Below are 14,127 nucleotides of genomic sequence, written 5' to 3'. Positions count from 1 at the left end.
GTCTACAACTCCAGCTAAGGTCCTTGGTTCTGCCTCTACCTTCTTACCAAGGGTTTGGATGAAGCTTATCCATAACTACAGCCACCAGTGTGGGAATGTATCAGATATCCATGGCAGGATCCAGAAGGATCTTACCAGAAGGAACAGGCATGAAAAGCTCCCAGAGTTTAACTGAACAGAGATCAAAGTTTTGCACCCACATCTAACTGTCAAGAGCATAAACAGAGTTGGGAAAGATGGTGGACACCCAAGACCTACCCACCCTGCAGGAAACTGGGGTTCATCTTGTGTCTACCCTCTCTCGCATTCCCCCAGCCAGCCTGTCCATTACCAATGCCTCCAGCTTCTCCCTCTTGAATAATTTTCAGTTCCACCTCTTCCTGTTCATCCCCACTGTGACTGGCATAGTTCATGTCTCCATGGACTCTCACCTGTCCTTTCTGTCTCCCTGACCCATCCTCTGTGATGCCAGAATGATGTTTCAGAGATGCTGATCTGATTTCCTAAAACCTTTCAGTAGCTTCTCCTTGTCCAGGATAGAGCATTGAAGCTTTTTGCCATGGCACGTGGAGCATCCAGGGCCTGATGTCATTCTCAGCAGTGTTCCCATGCTGCTCCTCAGTCTCCAGCAGCACTCGCCTGCTGGCAGCTCCACACCCTGTCTGAGGCGCACCCTGCCTCTTGTCTCTTCTTACTGCTCTACTGTGCCTTTCTCCCATCCTCCTCCACTCCAAGCTGGCAAACTCCCTGTCTTCTTTAAGCCTTGCCTAGGCATCATTTTTTTTTTCCTGACTTTTTTCTTTTTTTTGGAGTATAATTGCTTCGCAATATTATGTTGGTTTCTGCTATACAATGAAGTGGATCAACTGCATGTATACATATATCCCCTCCTTCTTGGACCTCCCTCCCAACTCCCCACCCCACCCCCAGGCCATCACAGAGCACCGAGCTGAGCTTCCTGTGCTTTATAGCAGTTTCCCACTGTCTGTCTCGTTTACTCATGGTAGTGTATATATGTCCCTCCCATTCATCTCATGCTCCCCATCCCCGACCATACCCCGTGTCCACATGTTCATGCTCTGCATCTGCATCTCTGTTCCTGCCCTGGAACTAGGTTCGTCTGTACGATTCTTCTAGATTCCACATACATGCATTAATATATGATATTTGTTTTTCTCTTTCTGACTTATTTCACTCTATATGACAGACCCTAGGTCCATTCCCATGTCTACAAATGACACAATTTCATTCCTTTTTCTGGCTGAGTAATACTCCATTGCATATATGTATCACATCTTCTTTATCCATTCACCTGTCCGTGGACACTTAGGTTGTTTCCATGTCCTGGCTATTGTAGATAGTGCTGCAGTGAACAAAGGGGCATGTGTATGTTTTGAACTATGGTTTTCTCAGGGTATGTGCCTAGTAACCGGAAGCCCACCTGTACCTCTCAGCCTGAGTCAGGCCTCCCCTTCTACCCGCCCATAAAGTCCTATGCATTTATTATCTTTATTACATTATATTTTGTTTATCTATACATGTTATATTTTCTAGTAGAATCTGGGCCTTCTGGAGATAGGACACCATGCTTTGATTTTCCTGTTTTCCCAGTATCTCAGCCAAGTACTATTTATATGCTCCATAAATGTTTCCTTATTTAATAACTAAACCTGGGAGGCTCTTGAGAGTACCGTGGACAGCAAAGAGATCCAACCAGCCCATCCTAAAGGAGATCAGTCCTGGGTGTTCATTGGAAGGACTGATGTTGACGCTGAAACTCCAATACTTTGGCCACCTGATGTGAAGAGCTGACTCATTGGAAAAGACCCTGATGCTGGGGGAGATTGAGGGCAGGAGGAGAAGGGGACGGCAGAGGATGAGATGGTTGGATGGCATCACTGACATGGGTTTGAGTAGACTCTGGCAGTTGGTGATGGACAGGGAGGCCTGGTGTGCTGTGGTTCATGGGGTCACAAAGAGTCAGACACAACTGATCGACAGAACTGAACTGAGGAGCCTGCGTTAATAAATAACCTAAAGACATATTTATTCAACCAGTTACCTATTAGCCCAGACTTAATTTTATTTCACTTCACATTCAGGCCACTATATAGCTCAGTGATTTTCAGCAGGCCATTTCACTCTTTAGACTGGAGTTTTTTTTTATCAGTTAGCTTATATCAGTTAGTTAGGAATCAGTTCACCCCAAAACTTACTTGGTAAAAGACAGCATTTATTTCCTAGCTCAGCTATTTGTACTGATCTCACCCGGCTGGTTCTTGATGGACTGCCCTGTTCCTGCAGTCAGCGGGCAGGTTAACAAAACATCGCATTGGCTGCCTTCCTGGAGCAGGGAAGGGAGGTGGGAGCTACTAATGACAAATACATTACAGGGTCAGTTACTGCTGGGGACGTGGGCCCTCCTGGTAGCTCTATCCATTTGCCACTGTGCTTTCAGTTGTACATCCGAGGAGAAAATGGGAATGTGGAATAAAGAGGAGCCTTTTCCCAAAACCCTGGTTTCTGTGCAGTTTTGGGAACTTGTGGTTCTGCAGCCTTGATCTGCTACTTGAAACCAGCCATCATGTAGGCTAAGCATTGAATTAGACAAGTGATTTTCAGCCTTTATGTATTGGGGTGGCCAAAAAGTTCATTCGGGTTTTTAAACTTTTTGGCCAACTCAATATTTATTCCTTGTCTGCACTAAAGAACTCATGGTTGGGAGGAAAAAAGGAAAAAAACACTCTTTAAAGAAGAGTATTTGCACAATTGGGCTTCCCAGTGGTGCAGTGTAAAGAGTTCACCTGCCAGTACAGGAGACACAAGAGATGTGGGTTCAGTCCCTCGGTCAGGAAGATCCCCTGGAGTAGGAAATAGCTACTTGCCCCAGTATTCTTGCCTGGAGAATTCCATGAATAGAGGAGCCTGGCAGGCTTCAGTCCATGGGGTCGCAAAGAGTTGGACACTACTGAACATGGCAGACATACATCGTATGATTACAGATAGTCATGCTCTTTCTCAATTATGGCACATTTTAAGATCATAAAAAGTTCTTATGATAGTATTGGGTGTAAGTACTATTCCAGCTACAATAATGTATATGTATACACCTAAATAATTCCAGTAGTTGTTGAAATTGTAAAAATCCTATTGAGTATAAACTCTTCCTCCTACAGTAGCTGCAGCACAAAGATGTTCAATTTAGAAATAGCAGTAGTTTTATTATCAGCTGCCTATGGCAGGCCATACTTTCATGGAGGCATGGAGATCTGAGAAGAAAGCAAATTCTCAACATGTGATGTGAAAATTCTGCACCCCACATCAGGGCCTGCTTGATCTCCCTGAACTGAGCAGCCAATTAAGTCCCTCCCATCCTTGGGATTCTACAGATACGAATGATTCTGTGAATTGATATGCTGGTCATAATGATTTGAGATATCAAGACAAAAGGACTTTTGAAAGACATTCCATTCAGGAAGTCCAGCTATAAATAGCTTCATTGCTTCCAAAGCATGTTATGAGGATTAACTAATACATGATTATAAAATACTTTGACAAATGGAGTACCTTCCTAATGTTAATAATATAATAATAGTGGTGCCGGATGCTTCTTTTGGCTTTCACTGTTAATTACAGTAATTAGATTTATTTTCCGGACAAGATTTTTAGCAAAATTTCATTTAAGGTTTGCTTTGTTACATCAAATCCGTTTTTCTGCAGCATGCCTGATGACAGTGGACACACTATATTTTAAAAGGTAGGAAAGGAGTGCTATGGGCACAGTTCTTTTTTTTTTTTAATTCTTCTTAGTATTTATTTGGATGCATCAGGTCTTTGTTGTGGCGTATGGGATCCTCAGTGGCGCACAGGCGTAGCAGTTGCAGCCTGCCGCCTTAGTTGCCCTGCAGCATGTGGGATCTAGTTCCCTGAGCAGGGATTGAACCCGTATCCCCTGCATTACTGCTAAGTTACTGGTAAGTTGCTTCAGTCGTGTCCGACTCTGTGTGACCCCATAGACAGCAGCCCACCAGGCTCCCCTGTCCCTGGGATTCTCCAGGCAAGAACACTGGAGCAGGTTGCCATTTCCTTCTCCAATGCATGAAAGTGAAAAGTGAAAGTGAAGTTGCCCAGTCGTGTCCGACTCTAGTGACCCCACAGACTGCAGCCTACCAGGCCCCTCCGTCCATGGGATTTTCCAGGCAAGAGTACTGGAGTGGGGTGCCATTGCCTTCTCCGTCCCCTGCATTGGAAGGCATATTTTTAACCACTGGACAGACCACCAGGGAAGTTCCTGTGAGCACTCTTATATACTGATGCTGGCATTAAAAATTGCTATAACCTTTTAGAAAGTTCATAGTATTGTTGCCTAAGATGTTTACCCTATATGACTACATTAAGGGATTCTGCCTTAAAGGGATAATCCTAACTACAGAGGAAAATTTTTTGTGAAATACTGCTCATAATCCTAAAAATTCTATTAATACTTAAACAGTAAGTCTAAATTTAATACTTAATAAGTCTAAATAATGGAATATCCCTCTTATAGTAAACCATATTCTTAATTGGTTATAAAAAGTATATTATAACATGGCTAAGTGATAGTTTATGATATAAAGTAAGTGACAAGACAGCTCAAAAACTCACACTTATCATCGTTCCACTATGTAAATACATGCACACATATGTGTCATGCATACACATACACATCTACATGGTTGACATACAGGGGGTGAAAGAGTTGCAAAAAATACATGAAAAATGGAATTTTTGCATGTTGTGTTCAGAATGGAAAAAGTACAAATGATCTTGGTTTTGTTTTCTCTTTACATACATCTTTGGTCATCTCATTTTGCACCCTTTGTAATGAAGAAAAAAAGTGGATGAGAAAAAATAAATACAAGGTATATGTGAGCAAAGGTTTACCTCGTTGAAAATAAGACAGTATCGTGTCTTCGTCACCTGGATGGGATACTATTTAAACAAAAATTGGGGAAATGCCTGTAACTCCAATCCTAATTGCAGATAAACTGGGAGATATAGCTATTCTGTAAGGAAACTGAGCTTTTAATGAGCAGAGAAAAAATTCTTACTTAGTCACTAAGTGGTTACCTTAGTGGTCAGAAAGGTGGACCAGCTTGTAAAAAGTTAATATTTGTTTGCTAGGAGGATCTATTTACTCGCTCACTCCATCACCCTGTTGGCAGGAGGAGACGGGGTGGTTTGCCTTGCTTTTCATATCAAGCAACTTTTTTGTGTGTTTGTTTTTAAATCTGTGCCCCTCAAGAGCAGAAAGGATAAAACAGCATAGCGTCTTCATGAACAGTATTTGCCTCTAATTGTCTTATTGCTTATTCAGGCTTAAACTTGGTATAGAAGCAGTTTCTAGATCCTGCAGGGAGGAACCTAGGATTGAATAAAACAAAGAACTAGAAGTAGGTTCTGATTCTGTCTTTCTGTCTGTGAGCTGCTGACCCAGGGAGGTCACTCTCCTCCTTGGAGCTTTGCTTTGTTCCCCAGTCTCTCATAGAGCCCTGTTGTGACTATCAAAAGAGGTAGTCAATGTGAAATGCTTCTGCATTTTATTTATTCAACAAATAGAAGGGTAGTTCTCACTCTGTTAGGCTGTGCTCTGAGTGTTTTTCAGATACCAACTCACTGAATGTTCTTCTAATTCCATGAGGGGGTCTACTGGGTATCCCCGTTTTACAGATGATGAAACTGAGGATCCATATGTGAAGTCATGAATCAGGGTCACAGAGAGGAAAGGCAGGGCTGGGTTTGGACCCAGACAGTCTAGCTTCAGAGTCCAAACTCTCGAAAAGTTACTGTTTTGAGTATGATTTTCTTATTTTCACTCATCATTTTGGGTGACCATGTAGACATTGTTACTATTCCTGTGATCCATTTCCATCTTTATCCCCCACCCAGGTTATGTATTTTTGAGGTATTAAATATAAATAGTGGGGTTTCTTTTTTGGCTGCCCCATGAAGCATTTAGGATCTTAGTTCCCCAACCAGGGGTCAAACTTGTGTACCCTGCATTGGAAAGTGGAGTCAATTGCTAGACCACTGGGGAAGTCCCTGGACTGAACATTACTGTTCTGGTAAGGCTTAAGAAAATGCATGGGGAAATGAAAATCTTCATGAGGCAATATATACATTAATTAGCTTGATTGCAATGATGATTTCACAATGTAGACATATATAAAAGTATCACCTTAAGTGTTTCATAGTATTAAATGTACTTTGGAAACACAAAGTATATAATACACTTTGCTGCTGCTGCTGCTAAGTCACTTCAGTCGTGTCTGACTCTGTGCGACCCTGGCAGCCCACCAGGCTCCACCGTCCTTGGGATTCTCTAGGCAAGAACACTGGAGTGGGTTGCCATTTCCTTCTCCAGTGCATGAAAGTGAAAAGTGAAAGCTAAGTCGCTCAGTTGTGTCCGACCCTCAGCGACCCCATGGACTGCAGCCTTCCAGGCTCCTCTGTCCATGGGATTTTCCAGGCAAGAATACTGGAGTGGGGTGCCATTGCCTTCTCTGTAATACACTTTAGATATACAGATTTTTATTTGTCAATTATACCTCAGTAAAGTTCGGGGGAAGAAAATAGCAAGGACATGTAATATCTTTGAACAGGTAAAAGATGTATGCTATGTAGTCGTGCATGTAAAAGCAAAAAGAATTAGTTAATATAGTTTATAGGTCCCAAGGATAGGTCATTTGACTTTCATCCCAGCCATGTACAAGTGCATACCCACAAATGGATGAGGAAACTGAGGCCCAGAGGTTAAATCCTGTGTTCAAGGTCACAGGTAAATAAGTGATGCTCCTGAGGTTCTACCCTTGGCTCTGGCCAACCTTGGAGTCCATGCTACTTTTACTACACTATGAGGTCTTTGATTTGCTCTGTTCTTCTCCGCTGGAGAGCTCTTCTGACATGATACTGAGATGTCCTCGATTCTCTCCACATTATCAAGGCCACTTGTCCTCCCCCACACCAAGAGCTCACACCAAAAAACCCTCATTTGGGCTTCTGTGCTTTTCTGCAGTGAGTTCCATTAAATCTCTCAGTGTAACAGATTCACTGAGCATTCGAGTTGCTGTCACAGGCTCTTTCTTTTTCTAAAATTGCAATTCCATTGTAAACTTAATAATTAAGGATTATTCAACTCAGCTGTCCTTGTATATTTTAATAAAAAACAGACCTTGGGTTGCCTTATAGGGACTGTGACACATTCCTGACAGAAATAAGAAAGGAAAGGCAGGGAGAAAACTGGGGTTTAATCATCTTTGCCTCTTTGTATTACCATATTTATTGCATCCCAGCCTGAACAGGGGAGCAGTTAAGGAAACCAGAGGCAGCGGGAGCATTGCTCATTATGAGCAAAATCTGCAGGCTCTGCTGAAGATGAAGCATGCACTTGCTTCCTTCTTTGTTAGGAAAGCGTGATCTGGTCTGAATTAGAAGAGACCTAATGTCTGGGTTGCTCGACCCCAATCAAGCTATGTGGGACCCATTGTATTTGAAGACGTGTACTCAAGCTGGCCCATTCAAGTAGAAGCCTTTTCCCATGGGCTTAAAGCATTGCTCCTAGAATGCATATGTAACTGGTGGACTGATATTAAAGGCTATTTTAGTTGTTTTATAGACACTGAATCATATATTAAGAAAATCATTCCTTTTGTGATTCTTCTGAATGAGTTCTTATTATCTTCAGTTGATGAAACTCATTTTGGTATAAATATGTCCTTAACATCTGTCCAACTCTTGCTAATCTCCCTCCAAACAACAGAGAATAGGATGGAGGCTCACGGCCTTTGGCTGGTTTGGGGATTTGCAGGCCTCTAGCATTAAAACGATTTTACCAGCCTGAGTTAGGAACCAAATGCAAAATCAGCCTTGGGGATTACACATTGGGAATGAAATTATCACCAGTGTTGCTGTTTGTCCTGAATTGTGGAATGTTCTTTGAATTGAGGGCACTTTTTTGTCCTCATGAGTTGGGGTTACTTATAGTCTGAGCCAACCTGGACAATTGCTGGCTTTTCCTACCTAGGCAGATCTTTTCTTGTACAACACAGCTTCTAAGACAGCTGAGTAGACCAGACCTCATTCCCGCTCCCAGACCCATAGGTTAGACTGTCACTCTCCATCTCAGGCCAGTGGAGAAGCATTGGGATGTAATTCACATACTATGAAATTCACTCTTTAAAAGTGGACAGTTCAGTGGTTTTTGGAACATTCAGAATTGTGCAACTATCCCCACCATCTAATATTATCAATGGCCCATTTTCAGCATCTCATAAAGAAACACCCGTCCGCATGAACAATCACTCCCCACTCCCTCTCCCTCCATCCCCTGGCAACCACTAATCTTTCTGTTTATGTGGACTGTTCATTCTGAACATTTGCTATCAATGGGACCATATGCTGTTTTGTCTTCTTGTAACTGGTGTCTCCTATGTAGTATAATCTTTTCAAGGTTCATCCACGTTGTAGCATCTGCCAGTCCTTCGTTCCTCTTCTTTGCCTAATAATGTTCCATTGTATGGATTTACTTCATTTTGTTTATTCATCACTTGGTGACCATTTGGGTTGTTTCCACTTCTTGACTGTTATAAATAATGCCAGGGTGGATGTTTGTGTTAAAGTTCTTGAGGGAACATATTTTCATATATTATTTGTTGATATCGGATTGGCCACAGATAGTTCAGGTGTTTCCAAAACATGTTACAGAAAAATCCCAGTAAACTTTTTGGCCAACCCAATAGCTAGGAGTGGGATTTCTGGGGAAGTCAGCAATGGTAACTTTATGCTTCATGTTTTGAAAAGCCGCCAAACTGTGTTGCAGAGCAGCTACAGTCATTGATTGTATAATCCCACAAGTAGCAGCTGAGGGTTCCAGTATCTCTACATCCTTAATGACACTTGTTATTGGCTGTTATTTTTACCTTAGTCGTTTTAGTGGGTTTCAGAGTGGTATCCCAGTTCTGATTTGCATTTCCCTACTGACTAGTGATGTTGAGCATCTTTTCCTCTGCTTATTGGCCTTTTGTATGTCTTCTCTGAGAAATGACTGTTCAGATCCTTCGCTCCATTTCTAATCTGCTTACTTGTGTTTGTATTGAGCTGTAAAATATTTTTATACTATGGTTACAAGTCCCTTACCAGGCATATCTATGCCTTGCAGATATTTTCTCTCATTTGGTGGCCCTCTTTTTCACTTTCTTGATGGTGCTTTTTGAAGTACAAAAGTTTTTAATCTTTTGTATTTTTCTTTTTCTTTTGAGCTTTAGATGTCTTATGTCAGAAACCATCACCTAATCCCAAATTAAAAGATAACGCTCTCACATTGTCTTCTAAGGGCCTCTACGCCAGACTTGCAAGTAATTGTGTCCACTCTGAGGGAATTTGGATCTCTTTGGTAATTATTCATTTGTCCTTTTATTCTTTTTTTTTTTTTTTTTTGATAGACTATTACTGGATGAGTATATCTATAAGGAATTGTTTTAAAAATCTGAGGAAAAGATTATTTTTAATAAAATTTATTTCATAGAACAGTTTTCGATTTACAAAGAAATTACGAAAGGAATAGCACAGATTTTCCAAAACCCTACAGCCCATTTCCCCTCTCATGACATCTCATGGTATATTTGTTGTAATTAATGAACCAGTCCCTAGTGGCTCAGCAGGTAAATAATCTGCCTGCAAGGCAGGAGACACAAGTTTGATCGTTGGGTTGGGAAGATCCCCTGGAGAAGGAAGTGGCAACTCACTCCAGTATTCTTGTCTGGAAAATTCCTTGGACAGGGAAACCTGGTGGGCTACAGTCCATGGGTCCTAAAAAGAGTTAGACATGACTTAGCAACTGAACAACAGCAACAATTGTATCTTTCTTATACAATAATAAATGGTAGGCATCCAGACCACCGATGCTGGTTGGGTAGTTGTATTAGTGCTAACTTACAGACTTAGTTTCCTTTCCCTGGTGGCTCAAATGGTAAAGAATCTGTCTGCAATGCAGGAGACCCAGGCCCGATCTCTGGGTGGAGAAGATGTCCTGGAGAAGGAAACGGCAACCTACTCCAGTATTCTTGCCTGGGAAAATCCCATAGACGAAGGAGCCTGGAAGGCTATAGACCATGGGGTCACAAAGAGTCGGACATGACTGAGCACATAAAACTCATTACTCGTTGATATATTATTATAAAGTCCTGTCCTTTGTTTCAGATTTCCTTAATTTTTGCCTAAGTTCTTTTTTCTGTTCCAGAATCCCATCCAGGATATGATACTGCATTTAATCATGTCTCCTTCGGCTCCTCTTTCTTGAGATAGCTGGGTGAAAGATTATTTACAAAATGTAGTTCCCAGTGCCAAGACTCCATCTAATAGGGAACAATTGCAAAAGTGTAAGTTTTGAGCCCTGAATTCAGTGGGAGGCTCTGAGAAAGGGCATCTTGACACCATGGAATGTCTTCCTCGGAGCTGTGGTGTCTGAACTGAGAGCCAGAGGCTGGAAGCAGGAGGTGTGGTACCATGCAGGCAGCTGTGGACACCACTCCAGCGTCAACACAGCCTATGGGAAGGTGTGGCTAAGCCCTGACCTGACTCACGGACAGACACTTTCTAGGCACCAGGGTTGTGGAGAAAGTAGACAAGAGAGTAGGTGCTTTGTGAAATAAGACAGTCTCTACCTTAGACAGCTTGTGTTCTACTGGAGGGTGGGCATAGATCTGTAGATGTATAGGAAGATTTCCAGCCCTGCTAGTCACTGCTGGAAAGAAACCAGTCATGGCAGTGGGGTGAGGCATGATGGGTAGGGAGAGGGGCTTTGGATGGAGTGGTCATGGCGGGCCTCTTTGTGGAGGTGAGATTTCAGTGTATTCCTGAAGGAGACTTTGGTTTATTCCTGAGGAAGAATGCAGAAGAGGGAGAAAGTCCCATAGAAATGCTGGCACCATCATCCTCTGAGAGCCTGTTCTTCTTACCCACACTGTCCATCTTCTGCTTGGTAACCAGATTAACCTTCTGAATTACAGCTTCGGTCTGCTGCCTGCCAAGCCCTATAAACCTTATCTGGCTGTCTTTCACTTGGAGAATCGAATTCTGTTTTTAGGAATTCACACACCCTGGCCCATCCTGTTGTTAATACTCTCTCTCTCCTTTTCTTTCCTCCCCATTCCTGACATACAGTGGACGTTCAATAAACATTGTATGATCTGCTCTAATAAGACTGTGGTTCTTTCACAGACATACTATGAACTTCTCCACCTGTGTTCTTTTCCTAATTCTGTTACATACTGCAGGATACATTTCCCTCTCCTTCATCTTTTCTCATCCAAATGTCCGGTTTACTTGCCACATTATCCGTGGAAACTTCTAGATTTGCCACTGCTGAGGAGCCGTCTCTCGTTCTTATTCTCCGTGAACGTGTGCGTTTGTCCTTGTGTAGCTGTTCTGTACGGTCGTGCAGGCTGTTCACTGTCCAACTCCAGGAATCCCTTTACTCACCATTCAGGTCAGTGTCTTCACATGGCTGCAGGGCAGCAGGGAGGGCCTGCTGTTCCCAAACTTGCAGCTGTGTGTGCAGCCCAGTGTTACAGAGCCCTTATGTACTAACATTTATGTGGTTATTTGTATTCTTTCTCTGTCTCTGCTACATTGATTGCTGCCTGAAAAGAGGACTCTGAGCTCATTCATCACCTAAATCCCTATTCTGCCTTACTTGATGCTTGATAGCTCTTTGTTGGATGTTTATCCATTCAATGCATTTTTTGGTCTATGAGTGGAAGAACTAATTGAAAATACTTTATTTGAAAAGTGATGTAAAAGCAGTAGAGAAAATAACGGTTTCATAAGTTCATGTTGATAACAGTTCTGGTCCATTCAGGCAGCTGTAACAAAATAGCAGGCCAGGTGGCTCATAAACAACAGGAATTTATTTTTTCCTCTCAGTTCTGGAGGCTAGGAAGTCCAAGATCATGACACCAGCATGGCCTGGCTCTGGCGGGGGCCAGCTTCCTGATCACAGACTGCAGACTTCCTTCTGTGTTGTCTTGTGTTAAAAAAAGCCAAGGAGCCTCTTTTGTAAGGGCACTAACCCCTTTCAGGAGGACTCTGCCCAGGGACCTATTCACCTCCCAAAGGCCCCACCTCCTGGTACTCTCACCCGAGGGGTTAGGGTTCAACATAATGAATTTGGGGTGGGAGTCAATGAACATTCAGACCATACCAATTATTAACATATATCGAAATATTACCCACGTGCCAGGCAATTTGCTAAGCACTTTATATATATCACATGTCACAATTAGCCAATATATTGATACTACTGCTTACTTACCATTATTGTTCCTGATTTGAAATGAAATTGAGGCCTAGAGAGATGAAATCACATGCTTGCATTCACTTAGTCATTAATGCAGCCAGGGTTCCAACCCAAATGTTCTGGAGCAAAACGCCAGCCCTGAACCACTGATGTAAGCATGTCTTCAGCTGCTTCTGCTTCTTATGGGGAATGTGAACAGTGATGGGGAAGGAGAGAGCACTGGCTTGCTTTTCCTGTTGTATGAGTGTTTCTTGAGCACACGTTACTTGCCAGCCTCTCTGCCCAGCACTGGGGGTGGAAATGAAAAGATGGCTGCTGTCCTTGGAGGCTTCATGGTGGAGGGAAGGAGCCAGGTGTTTGAATTTTTTGTTTGTTTGTTTGTTTTATTGAAGGATAATTGCTTTTCAGAATTTGTTGTTTTTTGTCAAACCTCTGCATGAATCAGCCATAAGTATACATATATCCCCTCCCTTTTGAAACCTCCTCCCATCTCTCTCCCCACCCCACCCCTCTAGGTTGATACAGAGCCCCTGTTTGAGTTTCCTGAGCCATACAGCAAATTCCCATTGGCTATCTATTTTACATATGGTAATGTAAGTTTCCATGTTACTCTTTCCATACATCTCACACTCTCCTCCCTTCTCCCCATGTCCATAAGTCCTCATGTCTCTATGTCTGTTTCTCCACTGCTGCCCTGTAAATAAATTCTTTAGTACCATTTTTCTAGATTCTGTATATATACATTAGAATACAATATTTATCTTTCTCTTTCTGACTTACTTCACTCTGTATAATAGGTTCTAGGTTCATCCACTTCATTAGAACTGACTCATATGCACTCCTTTTTAAGGATGAGGAATATTCCATTGTGTATATGTACCACAACTTTATCCGTTCGTCTGTCGATGGACATCTGGGTTGCTTCCATGTTCTAGCTATCATAAATAGTGCTGCAATGAACTCTTTTTCAATTTTTATTTCCTCAGGGTATATGCCTAGGAGTGGGATTTCTGGGTCATATGGTGGTTTTATTCCTAGTTTTTTAAGGAATCTCCATGCCGTTTTCCATAGTGGCTGTATCAATTTACATTCCCACTAACAGTGCAAGAGCATTTCCTTTTCTCCACACCCTCTCCAGCGTTTATTGTTTACAGACTTTTTGATGATGGCCATTCTGATCAGTGTGAGGTGATATCTCATTGCAGTTTTTTGATTTGCATTTCTCTAATAATGAGCAATGTTGAGCATCTTTTCATATGTTTGTTAGTCATCAGTATGTCTTCTTTGGAGAAATGTCTGTTTAGGGCTTTTTCCCATTTTTTGATTAGGTTGTTTTTCAGGTATTGAGTTGTATGAGCTGCTTGTATATTTTGGAAATTAATCCTCTGTTGTTTCATCTGCTATTATTTTCTCCCATTCTGAGGGTTGTCTTTTCACCTTGCTTATAGTTTCCTTTGATGTGCAAAAGCTTTTAAGTTTAATCAGGTCCCACTTGTTTATTTTTGTTTTTATTTTCATTACTCTAGGAGGTGGGTCATAGAGGATCTTGCTTTGATTTATGTCATTGTTTGTTCTGTCCATGTTTTCCTCTAAGAGTTTTATAGTTTCTGGTCTTACATTTAGGTCTTTAATCCATTTTGAGTTTATCTTTGTGTATGGTGTTAGGAAGTGTTCTAATTTCATTCTTTTACATGTAGCTGTCCAGTTTTCCCAGCACCATTTATTGAAGAGGTGTCTTTGCCCCATTGTATATTCTTGCCTCCTTTGTCAAAAATAAGGTACCCGTAGGTGCA

The 14,127-nt window shown here is 42.0% G+C and overlaps 1 protein-coding gene across 4 annotated transcripts in view; it reads left to right on the top strand.

Annotated features, from left to right (window-relative positions):
• The window catches only part of LARGE1 (LARGE xylosyl- and glucuronyltransferase 1), a 609,947-nt gene that overhangs the window by 296,675 nt on the left and 299,145 nt on the right, over window positions 1–14,127 (top strand). The window lies entirely within an intron of this gene.

The sequence above is a fragment of the Bos taurus genome, chromosome 5 (assembly GCF_002263795.3).
Source record: "Bos taurus isolate L1 Dominette 01449 registration number 42190680 breed Hereford chromosome 5, ARS-UCD2.0, whole genome shotgun sequence".
Taxonomy (NCBI): domain Eukaryota; kingdom Metazoa; phylum Chordata; class Mammalia; order Artiodactyla; family Bovidae; genus Bos; species Bos taurus.
The sequence above is the reverse complement of the archived record's forward strand: the minus strand, read 5'-3'. Positions and strand labels throughout refer to the sequence as shown.